Raw genomic sequence first — 24670 nt, forward strand, 5'->3', positions numbered from 1 at the left:
CCTTTCTTTCACACGTGCACATTATAAACCATTGATAAAACAGAGAGGACTCTTCTCTACATCTACAGCTCGCTGCGTATGGCAGAGTCACCAGAATGACTAACCCAAATAGTTCGCTGATAACTTGAGCAGCGATTATTTGCCTATTTGAAACTAAAAGCATCCAGTGTCCGACTAGCGATGCCAATTTAAACACTCTGAGTTGGACCAGGGAGTGCAAATTGTTGAGAAGAGAACAAACCAAAATGTGTGAGAGGAGACGGAGGTGGGGCCGTGCAGGGGAGTTGATTAAGGCCAAACCACGTGGAAGTCGATCTGCAGGGGAGGCGGAGAGGGAGGGGGCGTTAGCGCAGGCAGCACGGGTCTGTGTTGTGATTGTTTGTTCGTGGCGGCGTGTGCATCCATGTGTGTGTGTTCTTATCTCTTCTGGTCCACAGCAGCAGGAGCATCAGAGGAAGCGTGGCCTTTCCTTCCTGTGCCTTTCACACTGTCACAACACACATGAGCCATAAAACTCTGTGGCTCCATCCAACATATAGAGAGGAAGACAGCAAGAGAGGCAGACGGGTTAGCCAGCGAGTGTAGAACATGTGTGCAGGATTTATGGTGTGCAGCACATGTCATTTAATTGACACAATGGCCCTTTTCTGTTTCTGAGAAGAAATACAGAGACATTTGAGGGCAGGATTTAAGAAAGAGCTGAGGTGAATGAGGAGGAAAAGTGGCAGTTGCAGCAGTAGAGGGTACTGGGGCAGTGGATGTTCAGTATGGGCTGGTTCACTCCACAGGGGAGCTGAGGAAGGACACCTCTCTACCCTATATTCTGCACCTGGCATTCGACTCTGGCAGCCAGCCATTCGCCCATTCCCCCATTTCACCCTGTGCTACTACCCATCCATTTCTCAGCAAACATCTAAGTCATCCTTCTCAGTCAGTTACACAGTGGTGGATAGCACTATCACTCACTGACTGCAATGCACACTGAAGCCAGGGAGGCTGAAAAATCAAATAACTGAGCTGATATTTGCATGTTTAAATGATCATTTCATGGTAATTATCCCATGTTTGACCTAATTATGTATTATTTATTACTCTTTGAATGAATAACATCATCATCATCGAGAGAAACAGTGTGGTTGCTTGTACCTGACTGCAGTGTATGGTAATTCAACATGTTTTTCCTAACAGATTTTTGTTGGAAAAAATGATCTAAAGGATGAAAAGGTTGTCTCACCTCCAATTATGACATTCACCTTTTTTGCACTAATCTAATGTCGAGCTACACACAGGAAAGGCTTGCAAATTACATATAACGTCTCCCCCAATCACACCAATACGTTTGATTTTAAAAGGCCTACACTTTGTAATCTACTGTCTTTAAACTATCAAATCAACAGCTCCAGGCTTAAAAGTGGGCAGGCCTGAAGCCTGAAGATGGCTCTTCTGTGTAGAACAACAGCTGTGCCCTGAATTAACATAACCCTGAGAAGGGACACGAAAATAAATAAGTGCAGAAACCACTGTGTAGAAACTTCTCCAACTGTCTGTTGAGGCAAAGTCCATCTGTTAACTCCATATCTATTTAGGTCTTGCATCAACCATAAATTGCAAAAAGTAGTACTTCTGAGTCACAAGTTCACAAAATCGGTGATGTTCTGTGCAGTTAGTTTGGTACAACGCTCACAGGTGAGGCTTGGCACTGACTATGGGTTCTTAAAAGATGTTTTATTGTATGCTTTCATTTGAAACACAGCAATGAAAAGAAAGTCAACTTTAAGTCTAAATGTCACAAAATCTTTATATCTGTATTGTTATCGCGTTCATTGAAAGGAGGCCATGTAAGAACATCCAACAAAGTTGTATTCACACATCCATAATGTGAAAGCAATGGTGTGTTAGTGGAGCACCAATGAATCCCATGAGAGTGAAGAAATACTGCTCTGACCCATGTGAAATGTACTCACTTTATTAAACTTTAGTATACCTCGCTAATACTAGGTTGGAACCAACTTCTGGCTTCAGAACTGAATCTTCATGATTCAACAAGGTGCTGGAAAGATTGATGCAACAGGCATTATACAGTTGCTGAAGATTTTCCTGCAACACATCCATTATGTGTATCTCCTGTTCCACCAAATCCCAAAGGTGCTCTACTGGATTAAGTAGAGGGAACTCCTTCTCATGTTCAAGACACCAGTTTGAGATCATCTGAGCTCTGTGACATGCTGTCCAAAAGTCAACAGAAGATGGGCAACTGTGATCATAATGTAATGGACACCACACCACCAACGCCCGCCTGAAACATTGTTACAAGGTAGGGTGGATCCATGCTTTCAAGTTGTTCACACCCTACCACCCAAATGTCACAGCAAGAATCAAGACTAATCAGATCAAACAATGTTTTTCCAGGCTTCTGTTGCCCCATTTTGGTGAGCCTGTGGAAACTGTAGACTCAGTTTCCTGTTCTTAGACGACAGCAGTGGAAGCCAGTGTGGCTTTCTGGTGCGTTCACAGACGCTCTTCTGCATACCTTGGCTGTAATGAGTGGTTCTTTGGGTTCCTGTTGCCTTTCTATTAACTAGAAGCAATCTGGCCGTTCTCCTCTGATCTCTGGAATCAACAAGTTCATTTCCCCATGAGAAGTGCCCCTAACTGGATATTTTTTTCTTTTTCAGATCATTCTCCGTAAACAGTAAAATGGTTGTGTGGGAAAATCCCAGCAGATCTCTGAAATATACACACCAGCCCATCTGACATCATCTGACAGGTTGGGTCGCCTTGGCTACATACCTAAATGGATTGCTGCCATATGATTGGCCGATCAGACATCTGTATTAGTGAGCAGCTGAACACATGGACCTAATAAAGTGGCAAGTGAGTGTACAGTCATTGTTTTTACTGAATATGCTTCCATAAGAAAATCCCAGCACAGAACATATAAAACAGTGGGAAATGAGGGCAAAATGTGTACTCAGGTGGTGTTTTGCTGTGCGCGCACACACACACACACACACACACACACAAACACTCTCTTTCCATAGAGTAGTGAGGTGGGAATGGTGCCAAACCAACACTTCATTTCAATTTCAAATCCGAGGCCTGACTTTGACCTTTCAGCACAAAACTAGTTATAGACTCACTCTCGGCTTCTTTCTCTCCTCCCACCCGTTATGCTGCTTTTTCAACACACACACGCTTCTTTCCTTCATCTTGCTCACAATTTTAATCTGTAACTCCTTCTCCTTCTCTCCTTTTCTTTTTTATATTCGCTCATGATTTCTCACCTCATCTTCTGACTACTTCCCATGTCTCCTCATGAGTAACCGTAAGTGACTATTGCAGCTCATCCCCACTTGCTTCCTGCTTCCTGTGGCCTTTGAGCAGCACTTCCTGTCCTCTGTCTGTGAGCTTTCTGGAATGCCACCTTTCATCATTATGAAACACTGACACATCTATCAATGAAAAATGCGAGTGCATTTCTCTCTGGTGTTAAACTGTCGACAATGTTGATTGTTTGAAAAGAAAAAAGAAACAAGGTGGGAGGGAAAGTAAGAGAAGCAAGAAAACAGGGTGTGTGGAGAGGAATGAGTACACAACCAGTAAGGACATGTTTTATAAATATATGGAGCCAAGGTCGAATTTATCATTTGACTTTATAGGAAACAATTAGGAAAAGTTTATTTCAGGAAGCGAAAGTGACATAACCAGTGACATAATACCATCAGTAGTATTACAGAATGGGATTTACAATGATTTCTCACTTCGTCTACCAAATGTTAAGTTTTTTGATCACCAAATGGCAGTTACACAACACTAGTTACAGGGAGGGAGAGTGTTGCTCTAAGCCAGAGGAAGGGCGTGAGTGTAAAATAACACTAGAAACTACACTAAAAGAAGAAATGAGATGGAGAGAAAGAGTAGGAGGAAAGTGGGAGATGGAGAGGGGGTACCCAGGCGGGTGTTCCAGAAACCTGTCAAGGTATTTCCTTCTCCAAACACAAACTTTGCGCAACTGCACAGTACAGACAAGCAGATACACACACACACACACACACACACATATAATCCAACGTTTTATGTTAAAAATACCCAACAGTGGTCAACAGCACAACTTTGATTTAAAGCATTCTTTGATTGGGTAGGTCTCAGGCCAACTCCCGATTTCCTGTGCGGCACTGTATGTCGTCTACAGCTGTATGAACATGCACACGCACACACATACACCAGCTTAATGAGGCATTCAGTACCCCCACGGGCTCCATACTTTGTGAGTCTCTTCTCCAGTCTCCAAGTGATTCAATATCTCGTTCCTGCTCCACATACATTTTGGTCAATGTCTCGTCACTCCCAATTCTACCACACTTATGCCTGCATGCGTTCACATAAATATGTACACACCTACGCAAACACAGACACACACACACACCATGTCCCACTGCTCTCCTTCTACGCCAGCTGTAGTCCGCCCAATCTGTTTACATAGCCTGCTGAACCTAGAAGAGAGGAGAGGGAGAGAGAGAGTGTGTTGGATGGGCAGACCATAGCTGTTTGTCTGAAGGGGCTTTCCTGTTCTCACAGGAAATGACAGAGGAAAAAAAAGAGGGAGAAACCAGGAACAGGGGAGGAAAATGCAAGATGAAAATAAATGAGACAACAAAGTGAACAACATGAACAGCAGAAGAGCGACAGTAGCAAAGAAAAGGTCGTGAACGCTCATGGAAACATCTGTCCTGCTGTTCAGATAAGCCAAAAGACAGCGAGTGCAGGACTGGAATCCAGATCTCCTCTCCTCCTCTCCCCACTGCTGGGCAGATCACAGATTAGACTGTTATGCAAACCTGCAACAACAGTGTTGCTTTTTGATTTTTGACTTTGCCACCTGTACTTGCTGACTCACAAGCTAAACCTCAGTGCGGCTTGTGGTTTATTCACGGCAAACACATCGCACATTTCCACAAAGGATATCTAATTAACACGTAGCTTTAAAAGGATGCAGACGATTTACCTATAGTGTGCCTCCTTCTATAAGCGTCACATCTGTGGGGACTGAGTTGATGTGTGGGGCGTTGCTTGTGCCTTCTGGCCATGTACGGGGGTTAACACTGTGTCTGTCTTGACCAGCTGTCCAGACCCGATGACTCCACGTGCATGTTTGATGATGGTGGTGATGGCTGAGGGGAGTAAACAGCCACCAATCACTAAATATTGATTTAAAGCTGCTAATTACTCCTCTGTATCTCCAGGTAAAGAAAGTAAGAAAAACTACTTTTCCAAGTCATTCAAGCCCACTTGGTCTCTCTCATTTTGTTAAATTTGTCCCCTATCATTCAGATTTTCCACAGTTTATGTTAGGCTGGCCTCTTATTTGTACTTTCCACCAAATAAATGACAAAAAAATGACACGTAATTCAGTCATTATGTGGGATGAAACATTATGAAACACATGGGTTAAATGATGTCCAGTCATTTTTGCACATTTAGTTCCTGCTGATGACAAGGCATCAGAGCACACTTTACATTTTTGCAACAGTTTTTATCTTGCATATATATTAGGTTAAAAATGCTCAGTTTACTTGATGGATAAAGATTAAACTAATTTGGCATGAGGTACAGAAAATATGAAATAGACACTAAAATAAAAGAGTAACGTTTTATTTTATTACCCATCCATTTCATAGCGGCTGGAGAGTATCCCAGCTGACATACAGCAAAAGGTGAGGTACAACCCGGCAGGTCACCAGTCCATCATTAATTAAGGTAATGATGTTTTATATCAGCTGTGTGCTACAAAACATTTGCTTAGTTTGAGTCTGTGTATCTTAGATCCCAGATGAAGTGCAAAGTGTCTGCATGAATCACACAGAGTGCTTTTCTCCTCTCAGAACAGTGAAATCCCTTCTTCCCACACTTTTCCAATGATGCACGTTGTGAGGGGGATGCCCATCCAACAATTTTTGCAACTTCTGAAAGCCAACAAACAACAGTTATTCATGTGAAAGTGAGAAAATAAGGACACTTTTTTTCCAAAACGCTCTATTTAAGTCCTCTGTAGATTATCTTTGTGAGCTGTACTTCAGAGTGGGAGAATGTCACAAAAGAGTGTTTTCTGTTTTTCCCATTCTTTAAAATTAAACTCTTTTTTTTTTAGAAATACTACTCCTATCAGACAATGTTCATATAACAAATAAACCCGTTTATTTCAAGCATTTCGTGATCATATGTATTTTTGGGTCACAACAGCATGTGTACAGATATTTAAAGATGATGTCAGTTCAGAAAGCACTCTGGTTTGGGTACTGTGATAAAGGTCACTTACAAGTTTGAAAACTGCATCCAATTAAAGATTTTTGACCACTCCACTTCTTTCTCTGCCTCTACCTCTCTGTTCTGTCTGTAGTCATTTCCTTTGTGGTGTTGTGAAGGAGCTGTCCACCTCTTACTGGAAGGCACACCTCCTACTCCCATGTCCTCCCTCCTCCTACAGCCCCTGCTGCATTCCTTTATCTTTAACCATTATAACATTTTCTTCCCCACATCTGGCAGTTTTTCTGTTGTCCTGCTTCTGCTCCCTGTATGTTTAGCAAAGGCAAAAGGCTCTGAGAAGCTTGTTTGTGTCTGTGGTTGTTCTGTTCTTGAGCTCGCTGAGTAACGAGTGTAAACGTACACAGCGCGAACATGCAGGAATCAGGCAAAACCAGTGAGAGTTGGTGAGAGACAGAGAGACAGGGATGCGACATGTAATTGTGCTCTAATGAAAGATAAACAGTGCAGTCTGAGGGAGTGTGTCTGGGCAGGGCCCTCGGCTGGCCTAAAGGCTCTGCTCTCCTAGGCTCTTAATTAATGTCTGAGGAGGTCAGTCAGCCTCTTATAACCTGTCACCAAATACTCTAAGTAGCGTAAATGTGTTTTTGTTTGTGTGTTTGCGTGTTTCGCTGCAAGTCTGTATGTTTATGTGTGCGAAATGCGTCAGAGAAAAATATAGAGAATGCCCACTTTGCGGGAACTAACTGCTCCAAATGTTCTCTCAACTGCTCTCATTCCACCCTGCACGATGATCAACCTAACTGCAGGTGTCCACCTGTCTTTTTTATTGTTTTTTCTTCTTTTGCGCCTGGTGGTGGTCACATTCACTTGGAGCACTGTCTCTTTTTATAACCACATACTTTTTGTTTCTCTCAGTCCCGGCAGGAAAAGCTCAGCTGTCGTATACCCTGTTTCAGGGGCCAGTTTGTTTCCTGGCATGTCTTTTACTGGACCTTCCACTGATAATCAAGATACACTGTATCTGGTTATTATAAAAAATGAAACAGCTTAAAAATGCAAAAGTTATCATTTTGATCTGTAATTTTGTTGTGCCAAAGTTGATCTGAAGCAGGTGTGCGTCCACACACTGTGTGCATGTGGGAACGTCACTTGTGGCCAAGCAAGGTTTAACTAAAAGAAGGGTATTCCCAGCCAAAAGTCTGGCCACAAAACCCAGACTAAGTAACCTCAGAGTCTGGGTGGCTGGTCTGAACCTCGCCGTCAAAGTCCTAATCAGCCTGCACATTACACACTATTATGGTTAGAGCGTGGGGAGGGAGAAGGTGAGAGTGGTAAAAAACATAAACACAAGAAAGTGAGACACTTCAGTTGCTATAACTGTTGCAACGTTATTGTTGGGTTTTTTCTCGCCATTCGGTTTTTGCATAAAATCCAAACTGAAAGAAATACATGGAGAGAAAAAGACAGTGACAGCTGTTTGCCTTTTTGACTTCGCTTTTCTCACTACCATTTATGTTGTTCGCTTTCCCTACGAACAGACAGGTGAGAGTGGAAGAGCTAACCAGGAGGCCCTGACCCTTGACCTCTCCCCTCTAACTCAGTTCATCAGTTGGTCTGACCTGACCTCAGCCCTAACAGTGACTCAGGGTCACTGCCAGTTGTTAAAGGCACACAACAAGCCTGGGAAAAAAGAAAAAGGAAAGAATCACAACTTTAACTTAAGAAAAATTACCAATACATGAATGTAAATTGGGAGAAAAAAGTATTTAAACATGATGTAATGAGTAATATCAAAGACATTTATTTAAATTAAACCCAAAAGTACACTTATCCCTCTGTTAGATTTTAAAACACCAAAAAATTGGGGGATGTGACACAAGCAGAAATATTTCTAATTCATTTCTAATTTTTCAGATAAGAAATCAGAAGCCATTTGGGATAGCAAACAAAAAAAATGCATATTTTTATCATTCTATATTGTTCTGTAAAATCCCAATCTGAAAAGTATGCTGTATACACTGGGGTCAAACAGTTTTTATAGCATAAAAATACAACAGCACACTCGGATTTACTGTTCTAGGCCCTGATGTATTAAAACATTTAAAGTTATAAAAAACTTGAGTACTCGAGTACATGTGCTTAGACACTTGCCAGGAGAGGACGAGAGGCGAGGTAAACAAGCTTCCATAGCCCGTGAGCTGAAAAAGTGTGCAAACTGCCTCCTCTACATCTCTAATTGCATGTTTTCTCCCCACATACCTGTAATTACACTCTGCCTACCACTCATCTTTCGCTCTCTGAGGCAACACTCGTGCTAAACCATAATGAAGCCAGGCTCTAATGATTTACAACTGCTTAGCATTAGCACATACACTAACAGCTTCAGACATTACCAGCGACAGTAAAATTACATCTTTATCAAACCAATCCAAATTACATGAGATTAAGAAAAATATAGATTTAAAGAGTGGCAATTTAGCCAATCCTTTTTGTCTTCCATTTAAATGTGTTTAGCTCGACGATTTTGAATATATGAAGAGCTCAACAGTATTGGGCAATTGAGTTATACGCCTGCACAGGTATAACTTAAAAAGGCCCACTTCAAGTTCTGTTCACCTCAGACTGACAAATATGAAATGGAAAAGTGTTTGTCCTTTGATTTATTTACATTTGTCCTGACTGACTGACTGCATGTGCCTCCCAAGGACAGAACTTTCAGGAGAGAAAGTGTGCATATGTGGAGTCATTTGCATAAGTAGGCCATTGGTTCCTAATGGAGGCGTTTTGTTCAGGCGTTAACAAGGTGTCTCGCTGGGGCTCTCGTTCATTCGCTCCTTCCTGTCGTCCGCTGACTCTGACGTCCAGGCAATCAGCGCTGCATTTGGGCTCTCTCTTTGTGTGATTTACGAGCTCCCAGATTCATTTAAAAGCCATTGTTCTCCTCTGACGGATACCATGGCCCCCTCCGCTTCCACACTCTTGCTCAGGGACCGCACGCACACGCACACACACACACATTTTTACACGGCTGCCGCTTACTTTATCTCTCACTCACTCACCCACTTGCTCAATCACTCAACACATACACACACTGTGCCCATCTATCATGAAGCGATGCAGGAGGAGATTGTTATCCCGGTAACCGTATTAACCCACAGATCTCCAGCACTGGCTGATCCAGCAGTGTATTAAGGCGCAGGACAGAGAGCGGTAGACGAAGGGAAGAGAAGAGAAGAGGCTAAAGAAAAGAAAATCAATAGCTAAATTTATTATCATTCACATTCATCCTCAAACAACACTTCTGTCCGCAAAGCACAGAAGATAGGAAAGATGGCAAAACATCTCCAGCCTCGTCCCCTCTCTCGTTTGCTGAAGATTGTCTGTCAGCGAGGCGTCTGTAAATGCATCAAGACACACCTGCGCTTGATTAAGTGTGTTTAGACTGCAGATGGAAGGATGGGGGCAGGGTGTGTTTGGGGGCAATTTAGAGAGCAGAGGTTTTATGAGAGTAATCATCTCCAATAAGGCCTTCCTGGGAATCATAAGCCCCCGCCCTGCACACACACTGTGCCTAATGTGCGCCACACACACAAGCAGAAAGGCACACTTTTGCACCTCCGAACCCTCTCACACCCGCACACAGAGATCCCTTATGCCTCTCTGTTCATTTTGAGCTTTAATAAGAGCCAACTACATTTTAATCTCATTCCTCATAAGTGGACAACTTGTATTTAATTCTCCGAGATGAGAACAAGTTGGCCTCCCACAAAGCAGGCTGTATTGAGTTACAGCCTCTGCTCTGCGTTTATGTGGGAGATTAACTTCTCCCTCCGAGTTCATATTTTGATCTGGGCCAGGCTGTGGCAGAAGGGACGTTGTTGGAGGGAAAAAAGTACAGAGAGAGAAAGAAGAGGCCAGGCTTGGAAAAGACATAATGTTGTTACATTGTTTAATGACATTAACGTATGTGCACGCCAGTGAGTACACATCTACTGGAAGTAGACAGCATTAAGACCCCTTACAGCCATTAGGTTTCTTAACGTGAAAAGTAAAAGATGTTGTCCAACAGTTATGCATTTCATGCTCGCACAAACCTCCATCCTCAAGTGGATGAACTTGAGGATGTTCATCCACTGTTCATGAAGTGGATGAACAGGCAGTCGCTAGAAGATGATTTTGAATTCCGGCTTTGAGATTTACTCTGTCAAGCGGCACCGCCTAAAGTAAATTATAATAAGCTTTGAAAGTAAAGAGTATTAAATTGCCAGTGCTATGTTCTATTGATAATATGACTGATCATTTTATTTTGGGGTTCTACTGCATTCAGTGTGGAGTTTGCATGTCCTGCTTGTGCCTGTGTGGGTTCACTCCAGGTACTCTGGCTTCCATCCACAGTCCAAAGACATGCACATTAGGTTAACTGGTGTTTCTGAATTAGCCTTAGGTATGAATGAGAACATAACTTATTGTCTGTCTCTCTGGGTTAGCTCTATAATAAACTAGTGACCAGTCCACGGTGTACCCTGCCTCTCACCCTGTAACAGCTGAGATAAGCTCCAGCCCAATCAAAACACTGAACTGAATAAGCAGAAGAATGCATGGCTAGATAGCTGGCTGGCTGGCTGGATGGATGGATGGATGGATGGATGGACGGACGGATAGATGGATGGATAGATGGTTAGTCTACTAAAGCAGTTTCATGTGCTTTAATGCCTAAAAGAAAATCACATTAATGTCTAATACTCTAAACTGCTGCTGTAAATCTCCTTTCTCTTTAAGCTCCAAAAAGCCCAGACTGCGCTGACTGGGCTGGCAAAACCAAGTGTTGGCTTTGTAATGTAACTGCTGCTGGCTACCTGGGGCTTCAGCACCTCGGGAGTCTTGTGTTCATCGTGTGCAGTCATGCACTGCTTCTGACTGAGATATTTTTGAGACAATAGCAAACTGAGAGCCCACTCTTCATTCGTTTGATGATGTACACACTAGCCAGTAGGTGCTTCTAGAAAGATGATTCTGTTCATCTGGACAAACAAAATCAACTTTCTCGCATCTCCTTACCTAGATGACTGAGCATGCAACAAGAAAAACACAGCATAATATGAGCACTTGAATTTCCTCCAAATAGGCCTATTTAGCATTCAAGGTAATCGGGAACTAAATCCGGTTCCTTTTTTTTTTTTTTTTTTGTTAAGGGGGCTATTAGCTATAAATTAATACTTCATTCTTATCTTTAGTCTGACTGATAACAATTTCCTCACACTGCTCTCTCCATAATCACTAAATCTTTTATCAAGAAATTCTGCTTACTCTGAACAGCACCGGCTCCACTGCTCAAAATGATCTTTCATGAGAACAGTGGTGCAAACTATGTTTTTATGTTTTCCACTGGAAAAAAAAAAAAGAGGTTGCGTGTCACTCCAGCAGCTGTAACAGTGTGTGTCAGCTGAAGTGTGTCGGGAAGACTGCAAAGATCCCGTAAGCACAGGGCACAGTGGCACTGGGTTTAGGGTAAGTGGGATGTTGACAGCTTTTTGGACAGCTCGCGCTCTGCTCCGACAGGCCAAGAGTTATTATCCAACCTGAGAAAGCCCAGTGGCAATGCTCAAACCTTCAAACATTCTCAGTTTCAACTGTGTGTGTGTGTGTGTGTTTGAAGGCAGGCTGAGGAGGGCAGAGAGTCATCCAGTAGATTTACTGTGTCAGTAAGCAGCTGTGTTTGTCAGTGCAGGCCCGAGGCTTTTCAGTGTCATCCAGTCGGTGTGATTATACACCGTACGCTCCTCCCATTTTCTGCCCTTCTCATCCACCTCTTTTTACAAAGGCCCACTGAAAGCCCGGGTCAGCTTACCTGGAGCACAATATCGGTAAGAGAACGAATTTCCAAAAGAAATGTGTTAACACTGAAACAAAAACAGGTATGCACAATAATTATATTCATATTTATATCTCATTCCCACACACAAACACATATGGATGGTCAGATGGATGGATGCATGCACATGGCAATCCATGAGTAGCTATTGTTTAAAACCGTGACCTCAAACAGCCCTTACTGTGAAGTAGATTGGCCAGAAATGATGTTGAGATTTGTAATTTTTGAAAAGAGATCCTGCACTGGCCTGAGAAAACGTATAAGCTGTGCTCCATTAGGAGAGTCTGTGACGTCTAAACCGGCCTGTATGACTTTTCAGCAAGAGCACTTGCTGTTGCTTTTACTGCAGGTGTTCAAAGTTGATTTGGTTTGAAAGGATTACAGGGTGGAGGAATTCCAGTAAGTACAGTTTTCTTTTTTGTGTCTGGCTTTGTGTGCATGCCTGCATGTGTGCATGTGTGCATCTGAAAGAGAAAGAGGGACATCATTAGACTGCTTATTTCATGATGGAATAAGACGGTGTTCCCACCTCATCTGTCACTCTTCACCTCATCCTGTCTCAAACTAAAACATTCATCCCTTTCTTGCAGCAGAAACCCATCAAACCTTCTCGGTGCTCCCTGAAACTGCTTCTAACTTCTCGCTCAGCTTCTTTTATTTGTGCTATGTTAAATACAGCTAAAACTTTTATAGTAATGTTTTGTGCATCATTTGGGGGAGTTATGTCACTGTGACCGTGGAAGAGTATCAGCCACAGTATCAGTCTGAGTGGTTTAAACTATCTGTGTAGAGCAGCTGTGGTGTGGGTAGCTGGGTTGTGTAAGTTTATTCTACTGTGGGCAATCATTCTGAGTCACTCTGCAATCAGCCACCAGCTTCTGTAAACAATGTTTACATGCATGAAAAAGATGTTAAACATCACTGAGCACACCAGCAAGTCAAAATATCTAATAAATAAATATGCATAAAATTCATTTAAATGAACGACTTCATGCTCACCTTTCATAACTTTTTTATAAGCTTTCATAAAACCGGATTTTAAAAAAATAAAATGACTCTTCAGACTTCATAGCATACATACATTGCTGATATACAGCGGAAGCATTTGAGTTAAGTGCTACATATTTCCCTTGAGAGTTGATAGAGACTGAAAAACAGAGCTAAAAGTGAATCAATATGGGATATATGACTAGAAATAAACTGTAGTGGTTTCATAACTGCTGGATTTATGAATAGTCAACTTTTTTCCTAATAAGATCGGCTCAAAAGGTGCTTAAGTTTAAGTAAATATTTTCATACCTTGTACCCAAACAAATTTCAAAAGGTCTGTGTGTAACGTGCTGTCTTTAAACTACAAACAACACGATCTAATAATCACACCTTCCAGTGCACGCTGTGATCAGCATTACTCTTACAGATTTATAAAAACGCTAAACCGCCCTGAAAATGTTTTTTTCAGAAAAAAACATACCCCTTAGTCAAAATACGAGACAAACAGTTCAAATACTGTGTTTAAAATTTCACTAAAAGCCATGTGTCCCTCTCAGTTCACCCTGCCCTGGGCTAATGGTTAAGTAAACAGCCTGGTGTCTGGCCTGCTGTGGGAACAATCTGGGACTATGTGTGTCGCTCTGCACACCTCTGCACTAATGCTGGTCAGAGTGTCGCGGCTCGCAGGCTGCATGACTCCATTGTGGGCTGATAGACACAGACAGGCAGGCAGAGATAGACAGTAAGGGAGAGGAGAGAGTTCACCAGAGCTCACCACTATGAGAGTCATTAACCGTTTCTTACTCAGCTTCCTATTTAACCGAGTCAAGGAACTGACAGCAAGTTCTCACCTCCTGAAGTTCCTCCTTCACTTTTGGAATGGCAAATTTGTCTTCCCTTGTATTTTGTTTAATACTAAATGCAAAATTTACATGCAATTGGAGCACGATCAGAGCCGGCTGACCTGCCTGATTCTCAGCAGATAAAAAAGGAAAGCTGTAGGCCTTAGTTACTACATAAAAAGTGAGTCTATTTTTAATTAAACAAGAAGTCCAATAATTAGTTTGATTAATAGTAAGCTATTTCTGTTATAAGAACAGATTGATTTGCACACCAAAAAATACCATATATGGATTTCATTAGCTGTGTAACGGTTCAAGCACAAGGTCTTCCTGAGACTTCTGGTAAATTCAGCAAGTAGCTTTTAATCTGAAGCAGTAACCACAGGAAAGGTTTCGCAGTAGCTTTTGCAAGCTAATAGGCAGCAGCTATGGCAAGAGATAATGAGATCAGTGTGTAAAGATCAATTAGCTTTTCTTACAGAAGCAACACAAGCTCTGGAAGTTGAACTCAGTGAACAGCGAGAGTTTTAATTTGGATAACAATGCGTTAGTAATTTCTCTCTAATTTTCTGACCATACTGGTTCAGGAAGATGACTCAGTTGAGGGTGGAGTCGGTTGCTCTTAAGCAACCGACTCCACCATATTATATTATTATTATATATAGTTATTATATTTATACTAAAAACTAAAAGAATTACAGCTGATATGTATAATAACAGTAGAGTGCTTTTACAAAAACGAATTAAATTGAAATAAAAATATAGAGGAAAAAGTCCTTAGCTTTAGTCTTTGTTAGCACAGCCTAACCCCAACAAGATATAGGGTGTCTACATGACTCTGAGTAAACTGCCCTCTCAAAGTGTCTCCTCCTAACAAGGAACTCCCACATCGCAGTGATTGCAAAGACTAAAATGAATGCCGAAACTAAAAAGAACCAACAAATCCACTTTGGGAAGGAATGAAACGAAACTCATTTTAAAGCAGAAACTCAAAATGAAATAGAAATTAAAAACTCATCAGAAAACACAAAACTCTAATAATAACTGTGGTGCTGCAAAACCAGAATACTGCACATCAGTAGCGGCTATCCCCTGCTACTGACGTGCAACAGAAATGCATATGATTACAGTCTGGCCCAGCTAAAGTGTGCTATACTGGTCTAGTGGAAGAGGTCTATAATAGTCCTGTTAGTTCCCAGCAGTTAAATATAAGGAGTGTCTGCACTAATAACCACCTACACTGAATATAGACCTTCAGACATTGGAAGATGTTTATCTATTTTTCAGTGTTTGCCTACTTGAACGGTCATTTATCGAGTTGACGTTACCTCTGTGAAGTTAGTTTGTTTGGATTTAACTTTCACTGCTTTCTGAGACACAGGGAGTGAAAGACAGAAAGAGAGCGAGAGGGAGAAGTAGGCCATGACTCTGAATGGTGGCAGTGTCATGTCTTTGATGTCAGTTTGTGTCCAGATCTCACACGCCTGATTGGACAGCTCCAAACAAACCGGCAGGAGCCCAGTTCAACACTTCGAGCACGCAATGACAGAGAAAACCTCAAAGGGACAAGCGGGTGGGTGGGATCTGAAGTCATTTTAAGAAAGTCTGGACTGAAAATGTTGACTTTTAACCCTTTTAAAGAAAATCCAGTTTCTTCAAAACCTAACTAGACTGCTAATTTCTTCTTTTCAGCTGCAGAAAAATCAAACACGATGCATTATTTTTAATATATTTGTTTATTCTCCAAACATTTAGCTCAAAGACAGACAAAAGACACACTATTTCCCCATAAACACGTGCAAATATGTGACTTCAATATGTTGTTAAAGTCGGGGAAAAAAACAAACTCAGTGAAATTACCTCTTGAGACTTCATGTTTAAATTTGTGCACACAAACATACGATGCGGGCCTCTCCAGGCATGTTTACAAATGTGGCTCCCCAGTGACTGGGCTAACTGGGGTAAAGAGACCTCAAAAAACAGCGGTCTACAGGGATATTCCACAGAACAAACATATGTATGCACGTACACACCAATGTGGATACACACTTGGAAGATACCCCATGCACACATGCATGGTGAACACCCACTGAACCAAGCAGAACCCACCTAATGAAGAACATTTTTAAAATCTTTTATATACCTACGAGATAGGCCAATGAAGGTCTTCCATTTACAAAATAAAAAACAAACAAATGGAAAACTGCTGCTTTATGTGAGACTGCAAGCTTTTGCAAATCAGTTCTTGTATATATCATCAGGTTTTTGATTAAACATATCTTACCAACTACTGGATGTTTTCCAGTATTTATCATATCATTGATAAAAGGATTGCCTCTGTGTTTTTTTACTCTCAGATTTGTCAGAGCTCTCCTTTCTTGTGTCCTCAAGATGTTCTTAAGGAACTGAAGAATGTCCGTGATCCTAGCAGAGAAATAATTTAAGGAACTATAGCAGAGCTGACACAACAAAGTACAAGCATTGCTTTCGTTATAAGCATTGGACCCCACCTGTCCCCAATGGCAGCTGGATAGACTCGAGCTCTGCAGCAACTGTGACTTAAAATTCAACCCTAAAGTGTAAATTCACAACTATCCCTCTGACCTTCAGATATAAACCAGTGGTGAGTGATTCTTACCTATGATGCCTCTTTAGCTCAATGGGATAAGTCATCATTTGTGCTGGTAATGAGAAGGCCGTGACCTTATGTGGCGTATGACCTACTACATGTTTTACAGTAGCATGTGTAACTTAAATTTTAGACATCTGCATAAATTTTACGTTGGAAATAGAGCACACGGAGATAACCACTCACACCTACAGCCAACGTAGCGAGAATGGAGAGAACCCATACATGCAAATCCCACACAGAAAGGTCCCCTGAGGCACAATCGCTGCACCAAAACTTCTCCATGGTACAAATTTGTAGCCTCAATCTGTGGCTCAATTAAGTCGAGTCAATCAAAAGACAGATGAAGGAGAAAAGGAAAACATCTTGCCAGAATTCACTGTTTAGCAATGATATCTGGAATTCTGAAGGGGAGGTTGATCGGTAGTTCAGCAGGCAGCTTCGGCATAAATCTGCCAGCAGGGTAGGGTTTGAACTTCTCCCTCAAGCTGATTTTAATTCTTTACAGAACTAGTTTTTGTCTTGGTTCTTGTGTACAAATGAGTGGAACATTTGTTAATGCTTTCCAGCAGAGACTGCCTGAAAATATGCATCAGTATCGCACTGTGTGAATTATTATTGTGTCATGCCTCTCTCATTAAGCTTTTCACCACACCTTCAAGTGTGGTTACAAGAACTACTCGTTGCAAGCATGCTCTGGCCGTAAATGGTATTGCGCACTGATAAATTATGCGATTTAGAAGTTTTGGGAATTATTTCAATCATGGCAATTTATTATCCTCATATCATATACTGATATCATCCTAACGTGACCGAAAGACAGTAATATCACACCAGTGAAACAGCAAAGACAGTTTTCCTCTTGGTGACATCAACAAGATAAAAGCACAGAAATGCAAAACTGTGGATTTCTTTCGTCTATCATGTGACTCTAGCGGCTAAGCTAGCCACATCGCAAATATACTGTACACACACACACACACACACACACACACACACACACACACACACACACACACACAGGGTTATACAACCCAAAATCAATACTTCATGTGCCCTGTGTCTTTTTGTGCTGAGAAGACATCTTGCGAGAAGACAAGATGTATAAATGGCAAAGTTACCTTTGTAGTGTTGATTGAAATCACTGCTGGGGCGGATGTTTCTATACGATACAGGCATGTGCTCTTACTGCTGCGTCTGTGTGCATGCATGTAATTGACATGAGCACACCCACAGGTACACGTGGGAGCAGTGTGCCAGCTACATACATGCTAGTTAGGGAGAGTGCTTAGGCAGCACAGCGCAGCACATTCTCTGTGTCAGTTGTCCTGATGAAATAAGGTTTATAGAGGGGTGTGGTACAACAAGGTAAGGCCCAGAACAATGATTGTTTGTTTGTTGTTGTTTTATTGGCAGTGATAATTGCTCCCCCTCCTCTTAAGGATGCTTCCTTACCGCCATGCCGCCACACACATGCACACACTTACGCGGCCACAGGAATGCGTCCACACTCCGTGCCGCCGGCACATGTATCCCTGTTCTTGTTTTAGAAAAATTTCAACATGTGCAATTCTGGAGATCTGATCTAAAACAAACTCTAAAAGACATGCAACAGAATGAGCTGTCCCTAAACTGAGTTTTCTAATTGTTGGAAAATCAAAACTGAAAACAGTGTTTCTGCACTGTCATGTTACACAAAACCTTCAACTTTCCCTTTTGTTTTCATGTAAACTATGAGAGAAAGCAACCGATGGCTTTTTTTCCTTATTACTCCATACTCTAGACTTCAAGTGAATGTACATCAATTTTAAAACAATTAAAAAGTATGTTGTGTCGGTGTACTGGAATATAGTTCAAGATTATTTTGAGGACTGGCAGCCATTAAGTCAGTATATGATTGAGTGCTGAACAGTAAAACACCCAAATCCAATGATTTTGTTTTCTAATGTCTCTGCTCAGAGTATGGGACTTTTACTGATCAGCTCTTAGCTCTGCTTGTTTGATTTCTTTTTACTTTAACCCCTTTTTTTAGCCCTTCCTGGTACAATCCTCAAGGGATTTGCATCTCCTCCCAGAATCAAACTGGTGATCTTTTCATTGTTAGGTGAGTGTTTAAAGCATTCCGCTATGGAAACACAAGTTCTCAACTATGATGGATAAAAGGGAAAAGTTGAAATTGAAAAGAAACGCTCCCGTGGTTTCTTTCTGCTGTATGACATGAACTGTGGCTGAGTGAAATCCATGGTAGTGCATTCCTTTCTTGTTGCACTTTGTGAACCCTGATGAATGAAGCCTTAATTCACATGAATTCTCCCGTGCTGAAAATCACATCATGATCTCTATTAATCGCTTTCTGTGACACACGTGCAGAGAGGCTGTTTTTCTGTGAGGCGTAGGTAAAGACAGGCAGGCTCCAGAGCATAATTGAACATGTAGCTACACCACCACAGGGAGTTGGCAGCGCCCGGGGAGAAGACTTGGCTCCCCCAGAGAGGCCTGGAGCATAACCAGACCAAGCTGTGCCAGGCACTGAAACAAACACACAGTGCCCCATCTCCTTTAACCACCACCCCTTTCTCTGCTATCCCACTCCTTTAAACACCCCTCTGCTGATTTCCTCTCCTTTCATGCATAACTTTTTAGCTCTTGCTTGTTTCTTAAATCCTGGACTTGAAATCTTGTTTTGTCATTTAAAAAAGTGTTCGGGGTCAACACTCAATTCAGTTAGTTAAAGGAATTTTCAAATGTTTCCCAAGAAAATTTCCTCAGGCCTTCTGCCAGGTCCAAGTCACTTAGTTGGGAGTGAGAACCATGTTCTATCTTGTCTGATCAGCAGTGCTGTCAAACCTTCTCTTTCACTGCCACATAACACTGTTTGCTGTCATAAAGTGGTAGAGACAAAAAATTAAATAAAGACTTAAAAACATTTGTCTAGTCTGGCAATATAGTTTACACTTGGCCTTATGTATATAAATACACTCATACATGTTCACATGTTGTATAAACCAAACAAACAACGTACACACATACACAAAAGCAGCAGCAACAGATATGCAAGGATACATTTACACAGAAAGCACTGGCAGGGTTTTTCTGTCAAGCTTTGGTCAGTGGGGGAAAAGGAGGTTTAGTCTAATTTGGGATACAGTGTCTAACCATAACAGCATCATATCTACACCAGAAACCTCTAGGTTTCTAGGAATTTAGAGTTCATGACTGGATTTTAAAGGCAGACGCACATTGTGACCATGTCATCATCCACGAGTGGCTTTCCCAATGCCAGACGACTCTGCGTTAAGACATTTTCAATATATATGAAGATGTTTGTATGATTTTGTGCAGCCCATATGTAATTGATGTATAGTGAGGCCGTGTGGTACGCCAGCAACAGCTATATATTTACACTTCCTTTCCCCAGTACAGTGTGCTCGTTCTCTGGCTTGCTTTGAAGAGCTACATAAGTGGGCATAGACCCAGCCTAGCCCGGCCCTGACCACACTAGAGGCCATGGGTCGAAATGGAAAGCGTGTATAAATATATGTGCACATATGGGAGTGACGTTTTGAGGATCATATCTGAATGTGTGATGAAATGAGCAGCACCTACTGGCACTGTTGCTGTCAGTGGAAAGAACTGAGAACAAAGAGCTGTCAGTTTGAACACATAACACTGCGAGGCCAGGACAGGACATGGCATGCACCGCGCTCAACTGTGCCACCTGAACACTCCCCGACACACAAGTTAAGTCAACACCTGCTGTGTAAACGCTAAATGTTGTCCCTCCTTACATCTCAGCTTTCCCTCTTTGTTTTGATTGGTCTAGTATTTCTCCCTCTATTCTGCAAGGCTGTTTAATGAGGCCCAGTTTGTAATTGGGCCAGTCGTGTTATTTTAGGGTTGGAGCACAAAGTAATTACCCATCCGCGGCTGTACTGTACTCTCAGAAAGACAAAGAGAAGGAGAGAGCAAAAGAGGGAGAGCAAAATAGATTAACGGGAAAAGAGAGAACACGAAATACTTTGTAACTCAAAACTATAATATTACTACATTCTTGAGAGTTTAACTTTTGTCCTTTGCAGCTGAATTGCGCTCATATGGGAAGTTCTCGAGCAGCTCAAACATATCGAAGTTGTGAAACTGCCCTTGACTTCTCCATCAGCTGCATCCTGTTGATGAACTCCAAAATCAACGTGACTATGACTTGGGCTCGCTTGAGCTCAAAATAACATAAAGAAGGGGAAAACTAGAAATGTAACTCTGAACATTGGATTGATTCAGCACATTGAAAGCATTACACAGTGGAAAAGCTATTGTACACGTGCACTCACTCAGATCATGACTAGGCTAAAGTTGTTATCTGAGAATGAAGCTCAGCATGAAGAAAGGGCTTTAAGACATTAAGTGTTGTTTCAAAAGGACATTTTTTGCACCTTGAGAAGTACAATTATAGTTTTATTGGAGTCGTGATAGTGAATATATCCGGTTAAAAGCTTCACAAGGTAGAAACAATCTTCAACATTATATTAGGATTACTGCATCTATAATTTATTAATTATTAGGTCTTTTTTAGCTAACTTCCATAACATTTTCCATAACATATACATGTCTGAGATGCTTTATGTGAGCTAATATCATTTAGAAATCTTTGGATAATAATCTCTTAAAAGAGCACACTAGCAACCAAAACTGCAATAAATAAGAATAAATAAATCTAAATTAATGCAGAAGAATATGAATTATTTTCTATTCTATTCTATTTTAATGGAAATTACAACAAATCTGTCAAATTCTTACTACAAAATCTTTTGGTTCAACAAATAAAGAAAAACATGTATTAAAACATGTCTTAGATATGGATACTCAGACTCTTCTAGTGTGTCTGTGGGCTTTATGCTAGCCTATATACTTGCAGCAGTGGTAACTTTGAATAATAAGAGAGCCACTGAGGTAATGATTTACCATGCCAACCCTTCCAGTCCCTCTGGTGATGAGAGGTGATGTCATCACAGATATTAGTGCAGCACACACGCAGACACTTGCAAGTCTTTTACAAGTAGTCGTACAGGCTGCAGTGTATATGAGCGTGTCAAGGAGACTAATCCTTCAACTGATAAGATTAAACTGTGCCAAACATGTGGTCACAAAGATGTGAGCACACATATATATATAGATACAGACACGCTTGCAAAGCATGTGTTCAAAAAGCATAAACACGGTTGCTGTAAATGTTCCTGTTCAGCTATTAAAAATTAAGTACCATTTTTGGATGGAGCATTTTCCAATAACCATACAAAAACCCGGTGCAGTTGGCGTTTACAGTTTAATTTAACATTAACATTTAATCTCCTAGTTAAACAATAAATGTAATATTTCACATTATATTAAATTTTCTTTTCCTACAGTTGTGTTTCATATGCATTCTACCATGAAACCAATCACTCTCTAACCTGCAACCTGCATATTAAGTGGCCATTTATCGGAACTGGAGGAAGGGAAGACGCATCTGCTGCCTCAATTTGTTTTCTTTTTCAGTTCTTCCTCATTCTGACCTGACTCACTTTGAGACGAAGGGACAGTTAACGCATGTTACAACATCGAAACTTGATGCTGGTGGCCCTCACCTCATAGTTTCAGTGGAAAATTTTAGAGAAATTAACTCAGCACTTTTGTTTCAGCCTGCTCTCAAAGGACACAAGAGGGTAAGCAGTCACGTTGTCAGAACCAGAACAGGGGAAAAAAAAGCGTGTGAACTAATGGAAAGAATGACCAAGCATTAATAGCGACATGAGTGAAGGGGCAAAGAGGAAAAGAAAGCTGTAGGACAGGTCAGGAGATGGACCAGATTATAAATAAACAGCAGGAAGAGGATGGCTTGGCGCAATCTGGACCCAACCAGATCTAAAAGCTTTTTTTGTTTTTTTGTTTTTTTGTTTTTTTAATTGCTATACTCACATAAAATTAAATACACCACCACTGTTAGTCCACAACATGAGCAGCATGTAGCCTACATGATTAGAAAGAATTCTGCTGATGCGAACTATGCAGTGTAAAGTAAACAAATGGGAATACGAGCACATTAGAAATAGCACAAACAAAGGAGAAGAAATACTACACGGAGACAACCCTGCTGTGATATTAACACCTCCTTTGTTCTTGCGGCTTCTACAAGATAGAAGTGTCAGCTAGAGATCCTTTCATATTGCAGAAAAGAAGAATAAGAGATGTACAATACAATACAATGCAATATTTACAAAATCTCCGTCCACGGCTGTCTAGACTAATTTATAGTAATATTGTACTTCGCATGTCCAGTGGCACAGGAGCCCCATCAATAACCACTGATTCAAGGTGTGCAACTGAGATTAGTGATCAACTCAGTGTGTGATCAAACGGGGAATATTGTGAGTCATGGTGCGGAATAATGGCCAGAAAAGTCTCCTAGCAGAACATTATAGTGACACAGACCTATGACCTTTTGTATTTTCTTTACCATTTTTTGGTATTAGATGAATGGATGATTTCTTTTTTATAATAAGCTAATGAATTTCCTGTTTTTTCATGAATACATTTTAACTGCCAAAACCCTAATTATTTCATTCTTGGCTGAATATTTATGCCACATTTTAAAGAGCAAATCCCTCCCTGGGACATTTACTAATCACTGCATTTTATTAAATGCTTATCCAATTAGGGGTCACAGGGGTTAGGGAAAGGCTGCCATAAGGCAAGAGGTAGTGTACACTCAGGATAGGTCACGGGTCTATCGCAGGGTAACAAAGAGAGACAGACAACTATTCATGCTCGTATGGAGGGGCCCCACAGTTGGAGCCAATAGCCTTCTTGCTATGAAGCGACAGTGCTAATCACCATCATCATCATTATCACCATCATTACATCAGATCATAAAAAGTGTCAGCACAAAGGCAGATGTATACAGATGGCCATTTTAACGTGAGAGTCTATTGGGACTGACTGGGTTTTAGAGCCGGCCTCAAGTGGCCATTTGTAGAATTGCAATGGCACCGTTGCCTTGGCTTCAACAGTCACCCCTGGAGATTGCCTCTTGCTTAAGATCAGTCTGCTGAGATAATATTTTGACGTGAAAATTTGAAGATTTTTAGGCAGAAACTCAAGAAGTTTTAAGATAATTTGTCTTCTCTTTTTACAGGACATAAACCGCATTTCTTTGCATGCACACACACATTAACATGCACACACGGTTCCTGGTAAAGAAAGAAGAGAAGAGTAGATGAGGAAGGCCTTCTTTCAGTTCCCTCAAATAAACAAGGTTTTTATAATGTGCATGTGTGTGCGTGCGTGTGTTAGTGTACAAGTTAGTCTGCGAGGGGTTATTAGGGTGGGGGTTCGTGAATGATGATGACTGTGGTTTTTCAAGGAATTTTAGACTGTGCCTGGCCGCAAATAAACGCGAATGCACATATATCTCTGAGAGGGAGACAGATAAAAGGCAGACAGACACAGAGCGAGAGAGAAGACACAGGGAGATGTACTGTGATTCACGGTTCCTCCTCCTAAACCGAAGCCTCACCCGCAGCTGATGTTGCAAGCCCTTGTCATAGCCGTGTGAGGATGACAGAGGATGGAAGTGGCAACCAGCTCCAGATTCAACCAGCCAGACCTGGTTCCAAACTGTGACCTCATGACTGCCTGCAAAGTCAAAAAAGTCAAGTAAACAGACAAGTTGTCTTAGAGAGCCCTGATCCTCTTAATGGGCGATAATGAGGGGGGTCAAAATGTTTTACTAGCAGGCTCCAGGCACGAACGACTCAGTGGCTCCATAACTTTGAGGGCTTCAGCTTACTCCTTTCTTACTGTCATTCACTCACCTCCTTCTCTTTTGGCTTATAAATACATTAATTACATCAGACCCATGATCTAGCCTCCCTGAACTCACAGCTGGAAAATATATAAACAGAAATGTAGTTTCGCTGTTTCAAAGAAAGCGGTAATGAATTACACTCCCTGTTCTGTGGACAAAGGAAAAAATAATGTTTTTCTAACAGATTTGGCAAATCCATTTAGAATCTTTCACTTTTTTGTTTGTAATGTATC

At 41.4% G+C, this 24670-nt stretch overlaps 1 long non-coding RNA gene across 1 annotated transcript in view; it reads right to left on the reverse strand.

Moving 5' to 3' along the window:
- The window catches only part of LOC146684852 (uncharacterized), a 47924-nt gene extending 23668 nt beyond the window's left edge, over positions 1-24256 (reverse strand). Inside the window, exon 1 of the long non-coding RNA XR_014917135.1 lies at positions 24147-24256. This is a non-coding gene — a long non-coding RNA (uncharacterized LOC146684852). The remainder of the gene's footprint in view (positions 1-24146) is intronic.
- Between the last annotated feature and the right edge of the window lie 414 nt (positions 24257-24670).

Source organism: Copadichromis virginalis, linkage group LG20 (assembly GCF_057382275.1).
Source record: "Copadichromis virginalis isolate Kocher_CV1m ecotype Utaka linkage group LG20, C_Virginalis_male_GT1.1, whole genome shotgun sequence".
NCBI classification, from domain to species: Eukaryota; Metazoa; Chordata; class Actinopteri; order Cichliformes; family Cichlidae; genus Copadichromis; species Copadichromis virginalis.